Here is an 11,370-nt window from a genome sequence, read left to right on the forward strand (position 1 = left end):
TTCCTCAAAACACAGACACATTAAAAACGCAATGGAAATGGTTGTGCAGGAAGGCTGTGTGTAGTTGGCCAGTTCTCCAGTCAGCCTTGAGGCTCCAGCTGTAGCTTAGCCCCTGTGGAATGCTGGAGCTGCCATTATCAGCACTTATGAGGCGCTGGTGTCACAAACTCACAAGGCTAAACCAGTAATTATGCCAGCAGTGAAGGAAAGGCAGCCGAGGGTGTATTGACAGACAGCAGTCTTTAGAAATGAATCATCAAAATCCACATTTTTACATCTGATGCCTCACACTAAGAGCACATTTACACAACATTTAAAACGGAAAAGTTTTTCCTCAACGATCCTCGTTCACACTGATCCGCTAAAACGATTTAAAACGCTGTATTATGCCTGACAGACCAGTAGCTGGCGATGTCACTTTGTAAAGAAAAACTACTATAGACTGAACACGTAATATGCGCGTTACGTCACCGTTTTCACAATTACTGTTTTCAAAAACTTGCACTTTGAGGTTGTTCTTTGAAACCCGTTTTCAAACGTTTGTGTTTTCAGGCCGCCAAAACGCCGTTGTTGTGTAAATGAACGACCGAAACATATAAAACGTTTTCCATTTTTAGTTAAAAACAGTGTCGTGTAAACAAGACCCTAAGCTTCAAATACCCTATTTGTTTTATATGAATTAGTTCAAGTTAAAAGTTTATTATAAGCCCAAAGGGCATTTTTTGGTGCAGCATAAAATTTGTAACCATGTCAACACACAAACAAAACACAAACAGCAAACACAACATTCTGACATCTTAAGTTTCAAAGCCTTACAGCAGTGAGAATAAACAAACGCCTATACCGATTGCTTTTAAGTCTAAGCATACTATACCGTACAAGAGGGAAGCCTTTTAAATTCATGGAACAGTGGATGAGTTGAATCTGCGAGAATAGCTCTAGCTTTCTGTAAGACAAATATTTTCAAAGTTGTTTGATAACCCAGTCTGCTTAATGCCAATAATCTTATTGGTTTACAATGCCATTCAATGAGTTTCAATATTTAACATTTACATTACTATATCAACAGCATAGAAAAGCAAAGCACAGATTCAATTTAAGATTTATAGTCCATGGTCATAGGAGTCCTACTGATATTAAAAGTAGCTTGCAAAAACATTTTTCTCTGTGAAAAATGACAGGGGGCATGAAAGACCTTAAATATGATTCTTTGCTGTGTAACTTCTGTTGGTAATAAATGTTGAGGATATAGCTTGTCTCAAGAGACAGAGTGCTAATCCTTACGTTAGCCTCCAGCAGTCAGCAATGTGACTCCATCCTCATCTAGACCAGCATTCTCTTGAGAAGATCTTGTGAGAAGCCAGAGGGTATAGTGACATGAGGACTGCTAACAAAGCTGTCTTTCTGTCTAACAACTTCTCGTGATATTTTTGACACATTCTTGTTTTATTTCAAAAGATCTGTGGTAAAATACTAATGTTTTATCTTCCACCATGAAACGCTACAAAATGAAAAGCAAAGAAATATACAGGATACTAGAATGTGTTAGAAGCCTACCTTCTTTTGGACACATTTACACCACTTTTCTGTATTTTTTTTCTTGATAATGCCAGCTCTAAGAATACACTGCTTTATAGCCTATACATATAGCCTTTTGTATGCCATTGTCATTAGTTTCAGTGCAAACACAGCTCTTTATGCAAATTGGTACTATGTTACACTATTGCTTATTTAGCACAATTACCATTAGCAGAAAGTAGCAGAATTTTATTTAAAAAATACATTTGTGGACATTTTCTATTGATCATGGCAACAGTTATTTGTCAAATTATGATCAAGCATGTATATACAGATATGGGTGTGAATAAACACATTTTGATTGGGAAATGCTAAATTGTGTTAAACACAGATTTTGTGCCTTTATCTGATTTGCATGATTCCCCTGGAGAAACAGCTCATGTAAACAAATGGCACTATCAGTGGACTCAATTCAATCATTAATAAAATATTTTTTGGCATGCTCAAGCATATTTTCCTCTTGAAAGTCCCACAGCTTGCATTAGGTCAAACTTTGCATTAAAATGGTGCCTTGAGGCAAAATGAGTTTCAGCCATGCAAACAACAAAGTGGGTAAAATTCAATAAAGGTACTCAATCTGAAACATGTGGAGAAACTTGTCAACGTAACTATGCCTATCTTCACCAGAAGGCCATATTTGCATCAAGACAGATGAAATACCACTAACAACAAACAAGATGTTCATACCGCACTCACTAGCAGGCCTCAGGACAGATTTCATTGTCGTGTAGGACCAGAGACAGTTCCTCATTCCCTGAGAGTTGACCTGTCTGTGATACTGCGCTGTTAGAGAGAGGTATAGGACCCAAAATGAACTTTCCCAAAAATGCCACAGCTGGGAGTCTCTAAGTCTCTACTCAGAAGGAAACACCGTCTATGGGCGCCTTGTGGCGTTCTGGGCTGTAATTTGGTTAAAGAGTAAACAAGTTAGTCTGCCAATAAGAAACCAGTGCAAGTCAGTTTGAAATCTCCGGTTATTTATGGTTCTTGCACAGTAAAACCCAAATGCTACCTAAGGGAAGTGATTTTCAGCTGTGTTAACATAGTCGCCCCACAGGAACAATTGCTGCACTGAGTTCTAGGCTAATTTTTCCTGTTTATCAGCTTCTACATTTATCAGGGCAGCCATTCTGCAGAAACTCATTACAATTTGTTGTATTGTTCCAGTTTTATGGCAGCTTCATGGTTGCATTATAAGGCCTATTCTCAGAGTAATAGTATAACAACAACATAAAGCAAAGGTGTAAACGAGACCGAACAAAGAACTGAATGAACTAAAGGCTTAAATACACAGACTGAGTAATCAACAGAAAACAGAACAGGTGCGTAAATTAGGAACTATGGAAACAGCACAGGGAACTCGGGTAAACCAGAACAGGGGACCAAAACCAAAAACAAACCAAACAGACCAAAACATAATGAAGCAAAACAGACATAGAACTACACGTGATCAGTAGGCCTGTTTTTTTTTTTTTTTTGAATGTTTAGCTTGACAAGGCTGAAGTAACTACTGATATTCTAAGATACTGATAAAGACAAAGAAAAACTTACTGTTAGAAACATGTGGTCAAAAAGATGTCTGTAAAATCAAACTATAATTTTTAAGTGTATATTAAAAAACGTAACGTAAGATAACGTAACAGGGTTGAACAGAACAAAATAAAATTCTGAAAGCCATGATATTATGATATTTAAGTTTATTCTGCTACTTTATTCTGATTCTCCCCCAACAGACATTCTACTGACTATAAGTAACTTTATAACTACATGTCAACTTATTAACCCAAACCCTACCAGTCTACTAATACTCTATTAATACTCTAACGAGAGTTAGTAGACATGTAGGTGCAAAGTTACTTATAGTCAACAGAATGTGTTAAAGGGACCATCAAAATAAAGTGAAATTTCAATAAAAGTACATTTAAAATTTTTTTTTATTTTATTTATTGTTAAAATGTGCGATGACTGGAGATAATTGGCTCAAACATTTAAAAAATAAATTAACGATTAATGTAAAAGTTGTTGCACATTAGAAGCAAAAATAATTAAAAAATATTTTACTTATAATTGTATAATTAGTAATTGATGAGGACGCAAAGGGAACCTTTTCCTGAAAATAAATAATTACAGAATTGTAATTTTAAGATGAACTATACCTTTAACAGGGCTTCATTGTGAACAAAACCCCAAATCTTGACTGTTTATGCCCCCATGGGACCTAGCCTGGTTAGATGTCAAATTCTCATCACAGATCACGCTCAACCTCCATGCTTCGCTGCTCTGTTGCTTTGCTTCCTGGTTTCCACTCGCATCCCTAAGGATGCCTGTCCTCACAGACATCCTCACTGTAAAAACACACAATCCTTTCCTTTGTGCTATATGTACAAAGAGGTAGACTTACTGTCTGACTCCTGTCACACAAAGAGTGTTGTTACAGATGTAGAATGTAATTATACACCTGGCAGGTTCTATTCTCTTTTATTAATTCTTATTTCTCATGAAGTGAGAAGACATATTCTTGGAGCACGAAAAGCATGTTGAGTTTATAAATGAGAGATGTCGATAATACTCCCCACATCAAATTAAAGACTATTCCTAGTTCAGTACAAGTTAAGCTCAACTGACAGCATTTCTGCCATAATGTTGATTATACCACACACAAGAAAATTCATTGCCAATTCATAAACATTAAAATACTCCCACTTTTAATAGTGCAGTCACAATAGTACACAGACAACAAGAGTGTTAACATGATTTTAGTGTGAAAGCCAGTGTTGCCAATTTAGCAACTTTGTCAGCGACTTTTCACACCCCTTGAGACTTTTTTTCAAAAAAGGACAAATCTAGCCTATTTTTGGTCTGCTGGTTAACATGTGGTGAGTCACTGTATCATACTCCTCCTGTTGTCTGACAGAAAATGAGAAAAGCTTTATTGGATATTAGACTACATTATACTAAAATGCAGTGTGTTAGCATGGATTAGGAGAGAAAATAAATGTAAATTGCTGACAGTTGGCGCATTATGTGCATTATATATCTAGTGACATTTAACAACTTTTTGAAAGCCTGTGCAATAAGGAAGTCACATATTTTGTGGCAAGTGACAGATTCATTGCTCGAATAAGCAAACCCAGGAAATTACAGCTTCAAAAAGAAAGAACAGAAGGTGTTTTAAGCTAAATCCTGTGCATGTAGCATGTTTAGTCTCGAAAAGCACTATAAAAGAGAAGCAACGCTGCAGATTTATGGGTCATCGAGGGCAGGCAGGGGGCAGTCAGTGTGCGAACGATGTTCCTTTGGTATATTACAGGGGTGCACTGATGGGGTAAGTAGGGAGGAGCCATGCTGGCAGCTTTACTGCAGGTTAGCGTTAGGTTAGCGTTGCTCGCGGTGCCTGAGGGCCAAATAAGCCCAACCTCTGACACAACACAGACTGATGAGATATTCCAATATCTGCTCAAGTGCATATAGCCAGAACCCAGTCAATATAATGATATGTTGACATTAGAGCCCAAAAATCTTAGACCTCATTAAAAAGTCTAATTTAAAACTAAATATAAACAAAGGATTTAGAAAATTTTAATTCAAAGAAACATGGGTTTTTGCACAAACTTGTACAGAGGAAACCATATGAAAATCTGTATAAAGTTGATTATCATTTTTCAATTCTTATTTTCACTCAAATGAATAGGCTGACAACTTAAATCGTAATGAAAAATGCAATATAAAATCATTTTATTTCGATCTCTTTTGGATCCCACTTTTACATGCACTAAAGCAGATTTATATAGGGTAAAAAATGTATACTCTTTGTTTCAAGATGAACTGGAAGCTATGGTTCGCTTAGAAACATGCACATATGCATATTTGAACCTCCCTGTTATAACAGGAATATGTGTCATGATGCGGTCAGACCCAATGCCATGTCCTCTACTTCCTTTACTACTGACTCAACATTCGTTAAAACAAAAACTCTGAGCTGGACCACAGCACTCTGGGATTGCTGTAACCACACAGCGAACCTACAGCCATTAGCCTGTCAGTTCATTTCTGTATCTTGTGGTTAAGTTCTCTTGGGACTCTCTAAATAAAACCGAAGGTATCTTCTCTCATAAAGGCCTGTTTCATTTTACTTATCTAATTCTGCATCAAAAGAAACCCCGAAAAATGAGTCGCACATGGAACGTTTTTTTTTTCTAGTAGTTTCACAAAATAAAATAAAAAGTTTAAATTCATAATCTTTCATCAAAATGTAATAATTGGCTTTACCGCTGAAACAACTTATTTTATCCATATTTTCATCCTTTCTTCTCAGTGTTCCTGTTATTTAAAGGTCCATTTTTAAAATCAAGAAATTTCCCAATGGATAAAATCAAATCCCACCCTACTTTTGTTTCACCCATACCCTTTTCAGTCTAAAATGTCACTGTATTGAAATATAGCTGCGTTTAAAAACTGTGTCAGGCTGCTTTTACAATGATTAACCTTTTTTGTGCTTCTACACTATAATTCTAAATGAGTTTCCTGAGCGATATGCAAATCATGGTGGTTAAAACGCATAGTTTGTGATTACCTGAACACACCCATACTTTCGTGTTTCTTTTGAAAGGCTGCCATTTACCTACAGATCTGTCTATGAAGTAAACATCAATCAAACACACTATCTCCTTTCACACAGCTTTCTCACAGGTGAGGACACCTTAAACATCACTCTATATAAAAAGACTAATCATTATTCCCCCTCCATCTGAACTACCCAGCAAGTACAAACATGCACAGCTGACTTATCCAGAGCTTCTGTTTTAGACAGAAATGTTCATTTTAAACATGTCCCCTTTAGAAAAATAACACATCTGAGTAAAATATTGCTTTCAAAAACATTTTAAATCTTACAGACCCCAAAGTTTTGAAGAGTGTGAAGGGTGCCTTCATCCCAAACAAAAGTGATATACAGCCTAATATGCTCTTGTACATGGACATAATGGAACTGTATATTTTTTTAAGAAACACTCTGTGACAGTGGAATGCTGAAATATGGTCAGTGGAATTCTGCAGCCGTGTTAACTTATCTTCTTGGCTTGTAATCTGCGTTTACGGTGTCAGGCTGTTTACAATGCTATCATACAGAGGGGGAAATACCTTCAACATACCATTTATCAACCATGAGCTCTTCTTAGGATTGTCAGTCACCATATGCTATTGCTTTCTATGGTCATGAACAAGAGATGCTATAATGGGGCATTTCAACTCATACTTAATGAACAGACACAAATAACCCAATCCTGTCCCTGTACAATCAACAAAGATACTTTCATGATTCCAGACCTGAAATTCTATGACAGACATGTCTTCGTTCACAGCTCATTCCAGTCGCACAGCTGTGGTTCAGAGGTTAGATGGATCACACAGGTCAGTGATGGATAGCAGCGCTCTTTCTCTTTACACACTGTGGATTGAAGCAGATGGTTCAGCTCACATGCTGCACAGAGCAGCCTCATAATCACCATGATGATGTTTCCGTGAAACTTGCTCTATTACACATTTAAAACCCATCAGAAGGCCCAAATGGAATCTGTGGATTTTTAATCGCATTTTCTGACTGATTTTCAGAATTCTGCAGAATGGATAAAAAAAATTAAAAAAAAAAGAGTAAAAATATGTTGAAAAGAGTACCACAGATTTATTTGGTAGCTAAAAGCGTATTGTTTTAAAGGGATAGTTCACCCAAAAATAAAAGTTGTGTCAGCAATTTCTCACCCTCACATCGTTCCAAACCAGTAAGAGTTTTGTTGATCTTCGGAACACAAATGAAGATATTTTTGATGAAATCTGAGACCTTTCTGTCCCTTAGTTGACAGCTACGCAACTACCACTTTGACGCTTCAAATAGTTCATTCTATATCAAGAGATCATAAAACTAAGAGATTTAAACCAAATTTTCTGAAGAGACACAATCTCTTTATATGATGAACAGATAAATTTAGGCTTTTATTCACATTTAAACCTTGATCAGGTTTATTTTTAAATGGAGATAAAATAAAAGGGTTGAACAGAAAAAAATGCCATGATATGATGTTTAAATTTGATATTGAAATAGTATTTATTGTACATCCAAATATAGAATGGCTTGAAATAATTGGCACAAGGTCATTAGATTACAGGTTTGCGTTATTTAAAATGGATAAATTAATATAGTAATAGTAATATAAAATGCTATGAAATGCATTTTCAAAGCAATGATACATGCTTAAGGTTAGTCAGAACTGTATTTTTTTTTTTTAAACCAGCTATAAACAACTATGCAGCAGACATCAACACACTTGGTTCATCTGAAAAACACAACCAAACTTCCTCAATACTTCTGTTGCATTGATGACACAATTTTATCATCGTTTCAGGATTTTGAAATGGTCCCCTTGCTGCTAAAATACCCATATGTTGCAGTATCTGGAAACGGTGGCCATGCGCAGAAGTAGATAAAGACATGCGAGGCAGCTAATATATAACACAAGCACCACTTTCATCCTTTACAGTTCTTTTTACAGCAAAGCTTTTCAGTACCAAAGCCCAGGCTGCGCAATACAAGTTCAGGGTCGGCGCCAAGTGACAAAAACATTCCAACAGAGAAGAAGGTAAAATAATTGTGACTCTGGCAAATGCTAAGAGTTTGCTGCCTCCCTTTTAGAAAGGTCATGCATTTCCATTCCTTCTCCCAAAAGTCTCATTGGTTCTTTCTTCTTCTATTCGGTCCAGCTTAATATAAATCACATATTCATACTTGTGATAGCTGAACTTTCCACTGTATTGAATTCTCTGGCTTTTTAATCCAAACAAAATATTTCTAAAGTGCTTTGCGGTTCTGCAAAGTTAAAAAAAATCCACCCTATTTTGGTAGCTGAATTGAATTAACACAGGAAAAGATGCTATCGGGTTAATTTAATGGACTTCTGAAATAGTTCCTCTATCCTTGTTATTTCAGACTTCTTAATCTGAAACATGCAAAGCTTTCATAAAACCCTACAGATATACTTTTGCCATCACATATTTCAAATACATGCATAATGACAGGAAATGAAGGGGATCTTTTACAAATGAATGCAGCTTTTGGCCTTTAAAAATGTGGAAATAAACACCACTCACAGAGGATACTAACACAATCACACTTTCATTCAGAACTTCAATAACATCAACTGGAATATTATGTTTGCGTATGAGAAATATAGCAGACCCTGCTGTCCAACAGAAACATACCTTTTTCTTCAGAGTAGGTATCTGCAAAATCTGGCACAGTCAGGAATCTGGCAATATAGAGAGGTTTATTCATATCCAAAAGAAAATTTATTTAGCAACAACACTATAAATGATATACAGGCAATATTCATTGGGAAGAACAAGTTGGCCTATAATTTAGGTAGACTGGGGTAAGATGTGTCAGTGGGTAATCTAATAAACTGAATATAATTTGTCGCATGATCATATATCTAGAAAGAGTTCATGATTGATTCTCACTATAAAACTGATATTTTTATGCTAAAAATTGTTTTGCATGTCAAAATTTTCAGGTAAAATAAGATTTATTTATCATTTCAGTATAATATCATTAATATTTATTTGTCATTTATTCAAATCTAAAAATACATACCATACACGTTTGTATGTTAAATTACGAATATATTTGTAAAAATTACAAAAATTTGGCTAAATAATAGCCATGAAATATTAAATCAAGCAACGCTGTGAAGTAAATTGTACCAGATAATTTGGGGCAGACTGTCAAAATAATACTAATACAAAATACTATTCATATTACAAAATGTTAAATACATTTCCCCTACATTCTAATATTTTAAACATTCAATCGTTTCTGTGCCGTTTTTGTGCTGCAACATAAAAATCTTCAAATGGGACTGCATTAGAATTTTTTCTTCTCATTTATGAGAAATTGTTCTCAGTGATTCAATTTATTCAAGCCCTTCACATGACACAGCTTTTGTGTCATCAAACTGAAATATAATGGAAATATAAAACACATCTTACTTGAATCACTTATTTATCTTTGCCCAGGAGCTTGCCTTACACCTGTTAATTGTTTTTTCCTCCCAATTTTATAGATGCACACACACACACACGCACGCACGCACGCACGCACGCACGCACGCACGCACGCACACACACACACACACACACACACACACACACACACACACACACACACACACACACACACACACACACACACACACACACGCACACACACACATTAGTTATTGGTTATTGGGGTCAACTGAAACCTTTAAAAAAAAAGAAGGAAAAAAAAGGTCCCAGTGTCCAAAATCTCATCACACAGACATGTTCCCAATGAGTCAGCAAGCATGACGATGACCCCAGAGGAAACTTGAATATGACTGCACACTTTGAAGCTTTCTAGGTGCTCAAGGGACACTTGTGAAATCCTATTGTGTTATGGTTACTGCTATTTCGTCATAGGAACTGGATTTCATTTCTATTGATTTCAGAACGATTGCTTAATACCCCAAAGACAGTGATCTGACTTCACTTTGAGATGGGACAAGGATTACAGTTTCCTGTAGGAGAGCCTTCAAAAAAGATTTCGTGAGAAGCGTGAATTAGAGGGGAGAATGTGGTATAGACATCCACCCGTCAATTCTATAATGTATTGTTAACTTCTTACAGGAGTTCTTTTTACAGCCCATGATATTACACAGTAAAATCCCATCCAAGTCCTTTCAGCAGATGGTGGTTTATGGTGTTTCATATGTCTCACCCAGAAAAGAGTTCTGGCTTTTCCCACACACTCTCACATTACACAAATATGCAGCTATTGAGTATATATATGCACAGCCTTTGGGGGGGAAAACTTGGACTGAACTCACCAACAGAAGCAGAGATGAGTAGTTTTCATTTCGTTTACTGTTTCAGCTCCCCCATATATAGCCTACTTTATGTGCATATATTTCAGGTTTCTTTTTGCATGCTATGACAAGCATGCCTATTATAGCTCATGGTTGCGCTAGTATGACATCATGGTGCTATTACTTTTTTAATCAATGAATCTTACATTTTTTCTGATGGGGCAATAAAATTTGCAACAAAAAAAACACTCAAACAAATACATGTATTTACATCAAAAGAGCATCTAAACCATACTAAGCCAAATAATCACCACCCAGAACAACCAGCAACAACTTAGAAATGCCCTAGAAACCACGCAGAAAGCCAACACACTATTCATTCAAAACACCTTAGCATCCACATAGCAACATCCTGGCTACTATCTAAAACACTTAAACATTACAATAACGTTTTAAACATATTAACAACCACATAGCAACCCCATGGCAAAACCCCCAGAACACCTTAGCAACAACAAAACTCCTTGGCAACCACTTAGAACTCCTTTTCAACTTACAAATCACCTTAGCAACCACTAGCAATACCCTGGCAACCACACATGAACCCAAACAACACACTAAGTGACATTCAAATCACCTTAGCAACCACATAGCAACACCCTGGCAACCACTAGAACATTGTATTAACCCCATAACTTCTTGACAACAATCCAGAAGACCTTTCTAATTTTTAAAACACATTGTTAATTAAATAACAATACCCTGGCAACCACCCAGAGCCCCTTTTTAATTTTCAAAGCAACTTAGCAACCACATAGCAACACCCCGGCAACCACCAGAAGACAGTATTTACCACATAACTCCTTGGCAACCACTCAGAACATCTTTCTAAATTTTAAAACAGCACACATAGTAGCAC

Source organism: Siphateles boraxobius, unplaced genomic scaffold (assembly GCF_051911475.1).
Source record: "Siphateles boraxobius isolate OS27281-9 unplaced genomic scaffold, OSU_SipBor_1 12, whole genome shotgun sequence".
NCBI classification, from domain to species: Eukaryota; Metazoa; Chordata; class Actinopteri; order Cypriniformes; family Leuciscidae; genus Siphateles; species Siphateles boraxobius.